General features: G+C 43.8%; 1 protein-coding gene across 20 annotated transcripts in view; it reads left to right on the top strand.

The window, feature by feature from the left end:
• Positions 1-5691: 5691 nt before the first annotated feature.
• The window catches only part of LOC111074393 (small conductance calcium-activated potassium channel protein), a 72620-nt gene continuing 62642 nt past the window's right edge, over positions 5692-15669 (top strand). For all 20 annotated transcript variants that reach the window (XR_005968609.1, XM_041596265.1, XM_041596267.1 and 17 more), the window contains exon 1: positions 5692-6366. The gene's annotated coding sequence lies outside the window, so the exon portion shown is untranslated. The remainder of the gene's footprint in view (positions 6367-15669) is intronic.

Genomic DNA, 15669 nt, shown 5'->3' with positions numbered 1-15669 from the left:
CATTTCCATTTTGAAAATTAGTAGGGTTAAAGCCTGTCATACACCCATTCCAATTCCAATTCCAATTCCGATTCTCCTCCCCTACTGGTGCCACACGAGTCTTCGGTTGACCTTTTTTTTTTCGGAGGTTTTTTTCGTTTTTTTTTTTTGTTCTTTCAGGTTTGGTTGTTTCGGGTATTAATTGGCTTGATTAATGTGCTCCAATTTTCGGATTGTACGTAACAGCGCCTGGCCCCAATAATCGAGGCTTCTCTCTGGCCTCCTGACGCGTCGTCTATCATTTCATTTTTTTCCTTTGTTGTTTTTTCCTGGTGTGGAAATAAACCTTGGGCATCAGGGCTGTACTGAAAACTGGTGTATGGATTCGATAGTCGGTTGAAAGAATGTAGGCCTACTTCCACATGATTAATTTATGTGCGATATATGTACATGTACATATATTATTAGGACGCTTGTTACGCGTGAATCCCAGGCAGAAGTGCTAAGCCAACCGAGGAGCGCTGCCACACGACGCGCATTACGACAGAGGTTAAAACTGTGTATATCTGCATCTGTTTCAAGTGTTTTTTTTGTTTTTTGATTAGGAAATACTAATGGCTGGCTCAAGTAAAAGATGGCAAATGTTTCATGCTTCATATAAAATTTATAAAATATAAATCCAGCATTTCTTTGCTAAAGGAGTCTCAATGAAGCCAGAGCTGAATGAAAAAAAAAGATCTTAGATGAAATATGATAAATTTAACGATCTTACTTACTTACTTACTATCTTACTTTGTGGCAGTTATATTGTTTATGTTTTTATGTTTTATTAATCATTAGCCGAACTAAAAGATGTTCCAGCATGGCACAGGTATAAATACTTTGTGTGTGTGTGAGTGTCCCTGCTCCCTTAGCACTATTGATTGCATCTCCTGCTTCAACTTCCACTTCTGCTTCAGGGGGTCCTTGGATATTTTTGGAAATACTTTCTCTGGTTTATTTTTTGTTGTTGTTGTTTCGCTTCTCCGTTTAGGGAGAAAGTTATTTCGCTTGAATAACTTTGTTTTGTTGTTGTTTTTTTTTGGGGGGATGGCAAAGGGAAACAAACTATTTAGTGAAAAGGTTTTTCATAAATTATGTACAGAAATTTTTCCCATTTTAATGGTGGGATGTTGTTGGGGGGAGCTCTGCTTAGCAGCGACAGGTTGGTGGTTTGGGAAAAATCCCCTGTTGTTCTCACACACAAATCAATATGCCCCCTCAGCCCCATCATGTACGTGTGTGCGTGTTGTTTTTGTACAGGTAGAGGGACATATACATACATACATACATATGTATGTATGATATAACCTCAAAATGAAATGAATTTTTTTGGGGAAATACTCAATACTGTCAGCTTTTGTATTCTTTCCACTTGCTGTCGTTCGGTCGGTTGGCATTTATGGTAAACCAAGGGATATAGCCATCAGAGCCCCACTAGAGCCCTAGTCTGACGTACCCCTGATCCAACCAGCGCGCTGGCAAAAAGCTTTTTAGTTTATGTTGGTTTTTCTGCAATAATAATCGGAGCAACGGAATGGGACGGAATGGGACGGGACGGAAGGCATTAAGTCAAAACTGGAGCTGCAAAAACAAATGCCAAATCAATGTTCCATCTGTCTTTCTCTCTCTCTCTTTTTCTGTCACTCTCTCGTTCTATCTCTCTCTCCCTCTCTGTCTCTGTCTGTTCCTCTGCGTGAGTGGCATGTGTGTAGTGTGCGATAAAAGTCGAGACTCGTGCCAGTTTCGAGCTGTAACCAAAAACGCATACAACAAAATAAAAAAGAACAAACAAAACAGCAAAAAAAACAAAACAAAAAAAAGAAACACCGAAAGAACTTCTGTTCTAGCTGCTGCAGTCGACGCTATTGATACCCTGGAAAATCTATAGCTACGTTGAAATATCTGAAACAACACAACCGATCATTCCCATGGATTTGTACAGTGTTTGATTGGAAAAAAAATGTTTCCCCCACAAGAAGTTCGTTGTCCATCGATCGTTTCCATGGATGATTTACCTCCCATATTGTTATTCGATTTGGTTTCATTTTGGCCCGAGCAAAAGGAATATTCTGTGCGGATTGGCGTAGTATTTTATTCAGTGTCAGCAGATCTACGGCCAACATCTGCCTCAAAATGCCAATAATACCCTCTGAATGGACATCAAAACGAGGGAATTACAATGTGAATGGGAAATACAAAAAAAAAACAAGCATCAAGAACCACCGTTAACGCCAAGCGCCAAGCGTCAGGAGCATACTGGCCTCCCCTCTCCGCCCCCCTTCGTCACAAGTCCCCGGCCATTCCGCCATCTGTTCCCGCCCACAGAACCATAAATTTACCATTACCACCGAGCGGCTACCTCAACACTGCACCATGCCGCCGCCGAACCCGAACCCGAACCCGCCCCCTCCAGCCACCACGCCATCGCTCGCACACTCCCTGTATTTAAAGGTGGCAACAACCAACAACGAATGCCACATCGGTGACGCAACGGAACTGCGGGAGCCCCCAAAAGCCACAGCACTTTAGCCCTTCCAAACAGGTTCGGAAATTCCTCAATTCTGAAGTGAAAAGAAAGCTCCACAGCGCGGCGGCTTTGGTTCTTTCGCTGAGATAAACAAAAAATTAAATGCAGAATTGAAGTAAAAACTAGAGGGAAAACTTTCCACGGGCTCTTCTGTTAAAAATGTATGCCATAAAACACGAAAGCCAACATTATCCATTGAGTGTTTGACTACAGAAAATACCTTCGAACATATTCTAAAATTCACAAATGTTTAATCTAAACAGAGCTAAGCCAAGGACTCAGTATCCAAAATTTCGGTATTGCTTGAGCTGTAGAAAATTTACTAAGCGATCAAATAAACCATAAATTGTTTCCTTGAGTAATTAAACGATTCGAAAAACCAAGAATTATTATGAAAACTGTGACAGGGATTCAAAAATTTGACCTGATGCAGGGGGTCTCTGATGAAATGTATACAAAATGTAACCAAAAAGTTGAAAGTGTCGTGGGGAGGTGTATGTACAATGTACACATACATATGTACATATGTATTATTAATCCATAAATCCTTAATTCTTACTTCAATCAAACTTAACTTGGAAATTCTCGAGGGTTGCCTATCTCTCGGAGCAGAGCCCTTGGATAAGTTTGCAGCTCTAGCCCCCTCGATAATTGGCTCTCAGTCTGACTTCCATTTGGATTAGCGATTCCCATTTTGGGGGGGCGGGGATTAATTGTTGTACAAATGTCGACAATGAATTCAGAAGTATCACAGCATTAATGGGGAATAATAGGGCATAAAGCATTCCGGCAACCGACTCAGAGTGGCGACTACAAATTCCGATACCCCCGATTACGAGTTGCAACTGCCGATTCCGGGCTCGCAACTCGCAACTCGCAACTCCAGTTCCGCGCAGCGATTCCCGACCGCCCATTGCCAGCACTGTGCAAGCATTCGACGAGGAGCCGTTATGTGCTTTCTTCATCACTCTGTGGCAAGTGTTGCAGTGGCGTAGTGGCCTATGCTCGAGGAGGGTGAATGCTGGGAAAGGAGAGTCCCCCGGTGGGCCACACCACTGCAAAAAGAGATGAAGCCAAGCCGCAAAGCATAAAAGGAAGCAGCATAAACGTTGGCACAAGAACGACTCTCGACTCGACCCCCATCCGAACCCGAACCCAAACCCAAACCCAAACCCGACCCAAAACCCCGAACCCCATTTCCAACTCGGCTGACTCCTGGCACCGTCGCTGTCTCTGTCCCTGTGCTGCTGGCCACACTATCCGGGACTCCCTTCCCGCCGACAAGCGTGCCAGAGAGCGGCACCGAGACCGACCAACAGTCGACCGAATGCCGCCGACGACGACGACCCACCGACCGACAAAGCGAGCGAGCAGCAACGTCAGCGTCAGCGTCGACGTCGGCGTCGTATATACACGGTGCCGAGCAACAAATTGAGTCAGTATCGCACAAACAACACTAACGGAAACATCAACGTGAAAGCAAGACGGACGGACGCCCTCTGTCCGTGTCTGTGTGTTCAAAAGTTCAACGTGGCCCCCGCCCCGTCGTCGCGCAGCCGACGCACTCGAACTTTGTTTCAGTCACAAACACAGACACACACCTCGACAGACACCCACACACACCCACGCAAAAGAGTCGCAAACACACAAGCATACACCACACACACACACACACCACACCCACACACACACATGCATAGCAGCGTATAAGCGTGTAAGGTGCAATAATAATAATAATAGTAACGGGACTTGCAGCATCATGCAGGAGTCACAGCTGACAAAGGGAGATAGCAATATGTAGAGATCGAGAGAGAGATCGAGAGAGAGGGCTGATCGTAGAAGAGGGAGCAGTTCAGTTCAATTCAAGTAAAAAGAAGCCATTGAGAGAGAGCGAGAGAAAGTGATTTTAGTGCGGGAATTGGCTTACCTTATGTCTTATGCATCTTGCATAAGGTACATTGCCTGCACAGGGCACATTGATCGTTAAGCTTGGGAATGGCCGCGTGGGCATGCGTCACACGAGCCAGTGTCGGGGATTCAGTTGCGGGTGTGGGGGGGGCCTGGAAAGTCAAAAGTGCATTTACTGTTACTTGTCGAAGTGGCCACACACGTTTACGAAACTGACAGTCGGTTGGCAGCTATTTTCTATGAACTATATTTTGGAGTGTCACGTACACAACTTGACAGACTTGCTGCCAGTCGGCACGTTGGCCAACGGCCATTCCCAAAGCCAAAGTCTGGAACGGGAAACTCAGCTGCCGAGGGCACACAAGGTAGTGCCGAGACTATAGCCAGTGTCGGGGTCAGTGGGTTTGCCGGTCAGTGATTTCGTTCTGTGGTGTTATTTAGTCCTACAGCTACTTGACGCCAAATGCATTTAGCAGTTGGCCAGAGAGAAGACGCAGAGATAGCTGGAGAGTGCCAGAGGGAATACGACAAAGAGAAAGGGTCAATGAGCGTCGGACGGGATGGGTAATTCCAATCAGCACTTAGCCATTACATGGCTCTGCCCAAGGGCTCATTGAGAGTGCAAGTCAGTCAGCCTCCTTCCCCCCTTTTGATTCCCTCCCGGACAGCATTACGGACTGTGCGGCATTCCAAGCGCTATTCGAAATTCGCACTCGAACTCGAAAACGAAAACGAGTCGCTGGCGACAATATTGTTGCAAGTTGTGTGCAGTCAGTGGCCGCAGTGGCGGCAGCCCGTAAAAATAGAAATAAAGAAAGAAAGGGAATAAATTATAATACAAACCAACAAAATAAAACTCTGGGTAGATGTGGCAGGCAGACAGGCAGTGGCAGTGCAGACAGACAGCGGCTACTTGCAACGCAGAGTTGAATGCGCCTCGTCGTGGGTGTCGCGTATATAAATATACATACATATGTATATTCTCGTATGGATATATCTATATAAATACTATTTTTTTTTTGCTGTTATTCTATAGTTCATAAATGTATAATTTTGTTTGAAAAAAAACAAGTGCAAGAAAAAGTAGTGGCCCATTGCGGCCGCAAATAGAAATTCGTATGAAAATGTCCACTCGGCAACAGGAAAATCCACAACAACAGCAGCAACCACAACAACAACAACAGCAACGGCAACATCACCAACAACAGCAACAACAACAGCAACAACAACAACAACCAGAGGTAACAACTCTACAACAACTGAAGGAAAAACTTCAACAACAGCAGCAAAAACTTCTAAAGAAAAAAGAGAAAGAACTTGAAGTCCCTCAGACCATACACTATCTGGCAAGACCAACGGAAACACTGAAACACCAGAAGGCAGGACTACAACAAAAGGGTGAACGAATTACAGAGCTAAAGGCAAAATATCAGCACGAGCAGAAGAAAAAACTTCAACAACAGTGGCAAAAAGTTCAACAACAGCGAATGCAGCCAACATAAGCCACTCCAATCCGGACTACTGGCTGCTGGATCGCTCTTTGACTTTTTCCAACACTCATACACACAAACACTGAAACCACACACACACACACACCAATACACCATAAATGGCAATATGGACGGACAGCTGCAGCATTTGTGTTGTATCCATATACTACTCCTTGTACTCCTTGCACAGTGACACGCGCGTGCCAAAAATTTGTTGCCGATTTTATCAAGAGAACAGCAGCGGCAGCAGTTGTAGCAGCAGCAGCAGTGGCAGCAGCAGCAGTGGCAGCCATTAACTGAAGGAGCCACAACGGGAGCAGAAGCTGAACCAGTAGCAGTAGCAGGAGGAGCAGCTGCAGCAGCCACAGAACCTCCTACAGAAACAACGAATATTGCAAAAAGGCGGCGCAAACTATCACAGTGGGTATACCAAAAAAAGCACACCCCACACACCCTATATATATATATACATGCAAACCCCTTGCTACCAACACACTATGCAATAATAATTGTAAGCCAAGTGCAGAGCCAGAGAGAGAGAGAGAGAGAGAGAGAGAGAGGGGAGAGAGACACACACAGCACAGCGGGAGAAAGCAGGTCCATGGGAGAGAAGAATGTCCTAGCGGGAGAACAACAGAAATATAGAGATGGGAAAGTGGAGACTGGAGAGTGGATTGTCCAAGCGTTAGAGTCGATTGTCCAAGGGGCATAGCGAGAGAAGGGGGTGGAGAGCGCTGCAAGCGCTGCAATCGTTGCAAGCGTGAATTTCAAATGAGTTATGTGTGCGGTGAACATTCCTGCAGCCCGCCGCAGTGCGAAGCTGCCAGTTGCCAGCAGGGCGATATGCAGATTAGGGACAAACCGCAGACTGCCGCCGCTGGATGCAGCGAACAAGAACGGTCCTCCAGCTGCAAGCATCAGCAGTAACAGGAGCTTTCGAGTGCTGTGCAATCAGAGAGGCAGAGTAATGCAGAGAGCGACCCAGCGAAAAGGCGCTGTGCCATGCCCAGCCATGATATGACATGTTCGGCAGGCAGGCTAACAGGCTGCCAGTGTGTGGCTGGCTTGTTCCGGCCTGTGCCTTGCTCTTGCGGTCATGCAAATTCACAGAACGGTTTGGGGAATGCTCGAAAATGGAATTTGAGATTTCAACAAGCAGCAGCCAGTCTCAGTCCCAGTCACAGCTCCAGACCCAGACCCAGACCACAGTGAAACAATGAGTGATTGCTGCTCCTGCTGCTGCTGCTGGTGATGCTGCTGCTGGTGGAATCTTCATGGAAAATTCATGAACAGTCAAATTGAGTTTGCGGTCGAAGCACAGGAAGCATGCCACAGAGATTGCCAATGATTGAGTGGGTTGCACGGCTTTAAGACAGCTTCAAAAACTTTCAACTTTAAACTTTAAACTTGCAACCGCAAATACTTCACAAAACTTTTCCCCCATCCCCCCGCACAGACACTTCCTCAATGAAGTTACCGTTCGAAGAACGGAAATTGCTTATTGAATACCGTTATTCGTTATTCGTATGGGTAATCGAATAAATATTACGTATACGCACGGAGTCGCCCATCGATGGGAAGGTGTTGTAATTACAACTTGATGCTATTAGTTAACCGAAACAAAGTTATGGCAATTAATTGTATAAAACAGGTTTTAGTAATTGATTCTCTTGCTGGTTGTGCTTTGAGTTAAGTTATTGGAAATATGCAAATGACTCATTTAAGCGCTTTTCTTTGTTAATAAATTTTGTGAGCTAATAGCCAATAAATAAATTTAAACGAAAGGTGTATTTTAATTGCTACAAGAATAGACTACACTTTTGACTACCAGCCCCATATATTTTGCCTGGCCTTGTCATCAAGGTCCTTCGTCCATAAGTTTTCGGAACCCATTATAAGAGTACCAACGAGTATAATTAAAATGATTCTTCAGTTGTTGAAATCATCGTTAAATACCCATCAAAAAGCAGTTGTAAAAAACTTGGCAAAGCCCCATTCTGTCGGACATTTTATTGCAGAAGGGGGGCATTAATATATACCTATGTATATGTGTGTGGGCTGTAGGTATTTCCACTCACAAATTGCTACTATTGTAAATAGAATGTCAATCAGGTTTATTTTCCCCAAAAACCTATTACTCCCCCATAAATACATCAAATAAATGAAAATGAAAATTAAAATGAAATGAGGCAAAAGAAAACGCAAAAAGTTTTCAACAGAATTTTCACATTTTCACACACACACACACTACACTTTTTACTTTACTTACGAAAATTTGTTTTGTTTGGTTGTCGGTTTTTGCGGTCCAAAAACGGTGTCGCCTTTATGTTGGCTTTCATTTTTGTGTGTGCGCTTTCGCTTTTCATGACAGCGCCACCGCATCGGTGTTCTGTCTGCGTTCCGTTCCGCATCATTCTGTTCCCTCCCGTTCCGTAATGTTCCATTTTGTTCCGCACAACCCATTCGAAATCCCCCCGATATATCCCCCATCCCGAAATGCACTTGCATGAGCGAGCGAGCGAGCGATCGTGTGTTCAATGTGAAATATGTCTGCGGCACAGGAATTCGCCATAAATAGAAACCAGTCCCAGTCCCAGTCAGAGTCCGAGTCTCATTTCCCAGAAATATCTTTATTTTCAGGAACATCCCATATCTGTCGTCCCTTAATGTTTTTTTTTGTTTTTTTGTTTTGCTTTTGGGGCCTGAATTCTTAAGTAGTTGCTCGATTTTCCGCTAATGGAGGGTCGCTCTTAAAACTGAATTAATTTCGGTCGGGGCCCTGATCGAATCTTGATTTATTTGGTTAATCTTTTGAATTTTAAATGTCATCAGGCCCAGCCCATGCCCAGGCCCTCCCAGGCCCCCTGTTCCTAACCCAAGGCCCCGGGGCTGCGACTCCTCTGCTGAATGGTTAATGACCAGAAAAGCGAGCAAAGTGAGCGTAATTAATGGAAACTGTAATCAATCATGCGCTCCAATTAACCGAACCATCTCTTTCGTTCAATATTCCTCTGATATTTCCACTCCATCTCCGACTCTGAGATAATGACAGACATAGGAGCCACAGACATAGCGACGGAAGAAACGGGCAAAAGGGATGTGGGTGTACATATATATACTACATACATATATACATATATGTATGCGTCCCCCATTCCATTTGTCCAGTAATGACCGACGGCACTCTGACGGTGTGCATTTCAAAACTCATTACGATTCACTTACTCACTCTGGAGATGATTGTGTGGGAGTTTGTCCATGTGTGTCTCGCTCTCACGCTCCATGGCCACCGCTGACGTGTCATCATCATCATCCCCTTTGATTTCTCCAATTACTTTGCTACCTTATTCCTATGCCAAGTAGATGTACAGCTATTTATATCTATATTAAATTAGCTGTGGGAACTTGTCAATGCATGTCAAAGTGTTCTAATTGCACAATTGATTTTAATAAGATCAATAAATGATTCTAGAAATTGATCCTGATAGTTTCAAACTTTTATTCGCTAGTAGCTGCCATTTTTTCCTGTGTTTAATTTTATTTCAAATAAAGAATAAATTTACCATTCTTTGTTTCTTTTTAAAGGGTAGTTTTGATAGTCGAAATATGTCTGAATTTACTTATCAAAGTTCTAAAATTTCATGCCGCTATTTTGCCAACATTTCCATTGAATTTTCTTAAATCACTGGCGCTGACAGCAGAAGCATACATATGTACACAAGGTATGAAAGATGACTCGACTCGTATTACACGTATTTAGGCAAGTGAATGCCTTCGGATGACTTTGTCGTGTGGTGTCCATAAAAGAAACACTCAAAAATGTCACGATTTTATTATAATGGATGCTTTTACGATTGGCATTTTTGCTTTTTATGATAACCTCCCAACTCCCACCCCACCCCACTCCACTGCAGGCTGATCGATAAATATTTAGCTGATGCATCAAATATATCGAAAAGTGCTTATACAAATCGATAAACAACTAAACACAACTCGAATGTTATATTTATTTGCGTACATTTTTCCATAAAAGATTTCAGCATTCAATGCAATGTACCCGAAGGTACATGGTATGTGTTTATGTCCATGGAATATCACTTGAAAGAACACTTGAGTCTCATATTCATATCGATAATTGTTTGGAGCGATATCAGTGAATAACCGAAATGAATTCATCGATTGCCGTGGGGGTTCCTGCTGCTTCTGCTTTTCGCTTCATTGACTCTCGGTCTCGTTGTCGTCGAATGCTGGTTGGCAAGGGGCGATGTGGAGTGTGGAGTGGAGTGGAGGAGCCAGCCCCGAGGACCCGCATAACCTTTCATTTTGGGGTCGGGGGGTTTTGACTTGGGCCTGGGCGCCTGGTCTCGCGGCTGATGAGGGGGTGGAATATTTCACATTTGCTGATTTTTGACGCGTCCATTTACTGTTGATTGATTTTGTTTGTATCTGTGTGTGTGTGTGTGTGTGTGTGTGGGGGGAGGGAGGGCATTGGTGTGTGTGTGCGGTGGTTGCATCTACTTAAAAATACATTCATTTTTGCGGCTCACAATACGCAAAGCGACATGGAAATTGATCAAATATTTATACAGTTTGCATAGTCAATTTACATAAGTCCATCAACGGCAACGGCCACAGCCCATCCCCCCTCTATCCGTGGATGTTCCGCTGTCTGTCCATGGCCTGTCTGTCCCCAACTGTCCGTAACTGCTGCTACGTGTGTGTGCGCGCCATACCGTCCTGGCCGCTTGCCGCGTGCCGCCTATTGCCTTTGGGCTGTGGCAGTGTGGCAGTGTGGCAGTGTGACAGTGTGTGTGTGGTGTGTGCGGGTAGCCTTGTCCTGTCTCATCAATGTCAAAGCAATGAACCTGAATATCCATATTGCCAACGCTTCACTTCACTCCACACCCACACTCCATCCCCTCACTCCGCATGGCTTATTCAATTTCCCCATCTGTCCATGGGGCCCCCCTCCTCACCCTCTCTCTCCCCTATATCACTGTTTGCTGGCTAATACCCTTTTCAAAAGCTGGCAGTTTAGGGGTTGGGGGTGCTGTTGGCAACAGCTCAGGGTATTAACAGGTTCGACTCCGAAGCAAAGGAAAACAGAAATTCACTGTTTGCCCAACATATTGTTAATGTGTCTATATACTCGCGACTCGCGACTCGTGCTCGTACTCCTCTATATGGACATAAGAAATAAGCATATACTTACCACTCGCTCACTCAATTAGAAAAAAAAAATAGAATAGAATGTGGGGGAATCGTTTTGTGACTCAGCAGACTCAGTGCTCGTATTTTCGAGGGGAGCAGCCCTGCTGCCTGGCTGCGCGACTCTGGCTCAGGCCATTAAAAATGTTTCATGCATGTGTAATTGTTTTTACACAAGATGCCCCAAAGATATTTGCCCCAACTACCCCTAGGGGTATTTATGCGTGTACACTTTGAAAAATAATATCACTTAAATGTGGGCAACATAATAACTACCCACTGACAAACAAATTACACAAGAAGCGGAATTTGTCACTTAAATATTTAATGGACATTTTTTTTTTACCAACAACTACATATATACATTTTCCAGAAGTTATTTTCATGGATTTTTAGGTAATTTTCTTATTCTCTCTCCCGCAGTGGGGCATGGACAAATTTCTGGCCGAGTGATAGAGATATATATATATATAGTGCGACTAGCTTGATACATACATATAACTCTCCCCTTAATTAATTTCATATGAAAATATATTTTAAGTAATTTATGGATCTATTTTTAACGATAATTTTTGCTTTAATTTGAGTTTATTTTTTGTGGATTTTAGGCAATTGCATTTCTCTGTGTGTACTTGATGACCATAGAGTATATATGTACATATATTTACATATAGTATATTGTACAGGAGGGACACGTGGTATAAATCGTATGTATATCACTGTGGCCATCAGTATCTTGACAGGTGCCGACAACACACGGCACTGCCACCGCCACTGCCACTGGCAAATGTCAATTCTTGTCAAAACAATTTTCTTGCCTCGGGGCTACGGGGAGGACAAACGAATTACGCAAGACCTTCGCTTATACATATTGCTTAGAGTATATTATATATAGAGTATTTCTGATGGAGTAGGGTAAGTAGGGTTCCGTTCTTCTGTTGATGGCTTCATTTACATTATTTGGGATAACTTTTGCTTTCGTTTTTGGCTCCGACTACCGACTACCGACTGCCGACTGCCGCCTGTCCATCATCTATTGTTACTTTCGCGTGTTCTTTTGGACAGTTCCTCCAGGATGGGATGAAGGAGGACGGCTCGGCGGCTTCGTGGATAAGTCAGACCCATATCGAAAATGTCAGAATTGTTTCAGTCTCAGTCTCAGTTCTTTTATTTGCCAACTGCTTTTTATGCCCTCACTTCGTCAATCCCATAGACAGCTAGACAAGAGTTTTCAAGCAGAGAAAAAAAGTTCTGTGGAAAATGTGTTTGGGGGAGATTTTTCTGAGATTTGGAACTAGAAGCGGAAGGAGTTCGGTTGACACATTCTTAAATTACCATTCAATCACAATCACATGAAGTGTCTAAAATGTCCTAAAGCAATATCTGTTTTCGAAATGTTTTTGCAGACATACTATACCCAAGATGATCTCCAATCTTCTGAGCAATTAAATCATTTCGTTGCAAATTAAAACCCTAAATGGAAGGTGCATATTCTAGACTCAGTCCTGGGAACGAAGGAAATTATTATCAAAGATGTTGCTTACATTTGTTTAGTTTAGATAGTTTTAATGAATTCACTTTTCTTGGTACTTTTTCAATTTAAGCTAAAAGTTTTGAAGATTATCCTTTGCAACGAACTCAAAGAAAAATTGTGATCGGTTCCATTAATATAGGCTTTTATTCTGGCTAAAATCTGTCTCGCCCTCTTCCAGTGTGGCTTAGTAGTAGGTGGGTGGGGCGCGCACCACCTCACCATCTATCTCTCCGTCTCTCTGTCTTCCAGTGAATCGTTTTTCCACTAGTGCAAGAGGTACACTTAATCATATAGTTTTGCCATTTGGATTCCCGGGCTGACCCGCAAAAGTACCGCTTAATATATTAGATGTATTTCAAATTGAGATTTGCCTTTATTGAGCGGTCAGTTTCCTTATGAAACTGCTGGAGCACTGGCTTCTCATATCGTACACTTTCTGTGTGCTCGGGCCCTTTTTGCCCTTTTTGTGAGCCGCTGGCAATTGTCGGGTAGTCGGGCTGTCGGGTTGGGGCTTCCGTACAATTAGACTGTGATGTGACCCCTCAACTTTCAGCGCAGCCTTTTGGCCGAGGGCCGTGTTATCGCATCCTTTTTAGAAAATGTGCTAACAGCGCTTCTGACGAATGCAACGAGGTCGTCATTGAGGTGAGTCGCCGAGTCGACTCAACTCAAGTGGGGTGGAGGTGGAGGTGGAGGTGGACTGGCATGGTGGGTGGCACACTGGGATTCAGTTGGCAGTCGGGAAGCGGAATAATGTTTTGTGCCCGAGCATTGTGTACAGGATAAAACTGTGGCTCTGGGGCCACTTCTGGGAGGAGACCCAAGTTAACGATTTTCTTTACCTCTCTGCCCCCACAGTTGTTGTTTTTCCCATCCTCCGTCCTTTCATTTTCTTTCCTTTTTTTTGTTTTGGAATGAAATTTATGTAGAGGGTCTTCCCGCACAAAGGACGCACAGGACGCCCGTCCAGTGGCCCCTCTGCCTGGCTGGCCTGGCCTCTGATTTTGAGTTGTGCAATAAATTTTTATCTGTACATGCGAACGGTTTGCGACCTGTTCCGTAGAAGCATTGGAAGGAAGGGGTTCTCTGGGTTCTCTGGGTTCTGAGGGAACTGAGGAACAGCCCATTAAACAACGCTGTCAGGTTTGAATGGCCAGAACCTGAAGCGACGACGACGACCATTACACAATAGATTTTTCTTCAGCTTCTGTATGCGGACACGGATACGAGCCGCCGCCGCTTGGCACTGGCACTGCTACTGCTACTGGCTCTGGTGTTGGCTTTATTGTTATTGGCCATCCTGTGCTGTGTGTTGAGGGCCATGTTTTAGCGCCTGAGTGACCCAATGACATCTGGGTCACCTGGTGCCGGCTGGTGCATACTATAACTTATTCCCCATTTCGTTACGTTTCGGTGCTGGCTCCGTGCTCCGGTCTCCAGTCTCCAGGCACAAAGAATGTCCTCTGTACCCCCCCCACACCCCACACCCATTCCTCAAGTTGCATTTCTGAAGAGGTGTGAACAGTGCGGTGAACAGCATTGATGGATTGGCTTCAATATGGGGCGATATATTCGTATGTGGTGATTTATCGAATGAAAGATGTGCAAACTGTACTCCCATAATGCTAGTGACATAAATCGTGATTGGGATATTGTGCATTGGCGGTTGAAGGATGTCCTCTGTGCGCTTGCGAATATCCCTTCCAAGTTCCCAAAAAATATCTTGAGTTTAAGGTTAGCATTCAAGGCATTCCAATAATATGCATAGTCCCATGGGCATTCAATATTCATTAAAATTGTGCATAGATTGATCGAATGTTAACCCTGAGAGGCAGTTCAGCGAGCTATCAAAAATATTCAACAAAACAATTAGTTTGTGGAATGAGTTTTATGAATTTATTTTCTATGGGAGAACAATTGAACAATTTTCCAATATATTGATACAAATAAGAAAGTTATCCATTAAACTTTGGCTTCGAGCTATCGCTTGATGTAACGATTTAAATCACTTTATATACCCAATTTGAGGGTTCATTAAATACAAATTGATGCATCTGCGATAGTTTATGGGGATGATCTCTATACAAATGATCGATTCTCGATCCAAATGCGCGTTTTAAATGATGGCAATAAGGGGGCGCGAAACTCACTGTGGGCACCGATATAGCACCCACGATAAAACAATCATCTTAATGGTGCGATTAAAATTTCATCACGTTAAATCATCGCAGCGAATTCGCAGCGAATCGAAATTGAAAAGCAAAACAAAAAAACAATATAAAATGAAAATGAAAATAAAAAGAAAATGAAAAGAAAAAGTTGTTTATCAATTATTCCAGTTTCAATCCATGAATGGACTTTGGTAATCTTTTTTTCCATCGCCCCTCCTCCCAAAGGTGATTCAGCGGGCTTTTTTTCCGCCCCCCTTTTTTTGTTCAATCTTCAAATATTGTTTTGGAGAAATTACTGACTGACTGCCCGACTGACAGACTGACAGACAGACAGACTGACTGACTGACTGACTGACTGAGAAATCAATCAATAAGCGAACGATATTTATAGAAAATCCCATCAAGGGCTGGCCCATAAACAATTGAATTTCATTTTTCGGCCTAGACAACAATGCGATTGCATTCCGCCACCAAAAATGATTTTAACCCAATTTTGCAGACAGAAAGAAATGAACACGTTCCCCATCTCCATCTCCACTGCCATGTACAGCGGTGGCATACATACATATTTAGTACGTATCTGTGGCATGAACGTGGATGTAGACTGTAGTCTATGGGTAGCGCCCCCAATGGGTCTCTGGTCTCTGGCCTGGTGTCTGGGGTCTGAGGTCTGGGGGCCCCCAACTATTATTAGCGGCACGCTCGACATGCAAACGTATAATGGATTTATATATATTGTTTTGTATACATATGTATATGTATATGTATATACTGGAGGAGAGAACTCATTACTCCGCAGGTGTTTCAGCA

Source organism: Drosophila obscura, unplaced genomic scaffold (assembly GCF_018151105.1).
Source record: "Drosophila obscura isolate BZ-5 IFL unplaced genomic scaffold, ASM1815110v1 contig_97, whole genome shotgun sequence".
Lineage (NCBI taxonomy): Eukaryota > Metazoa > Arthropoda > Insecta > Diptera > Drosophilidae > Drosophila > Drosophila obscura.
The sequence above is the reverse complement of the archived record's forward strand: the minus strand, read 5'-3'. Positions and strand labels throughout refer to the sequence as shown.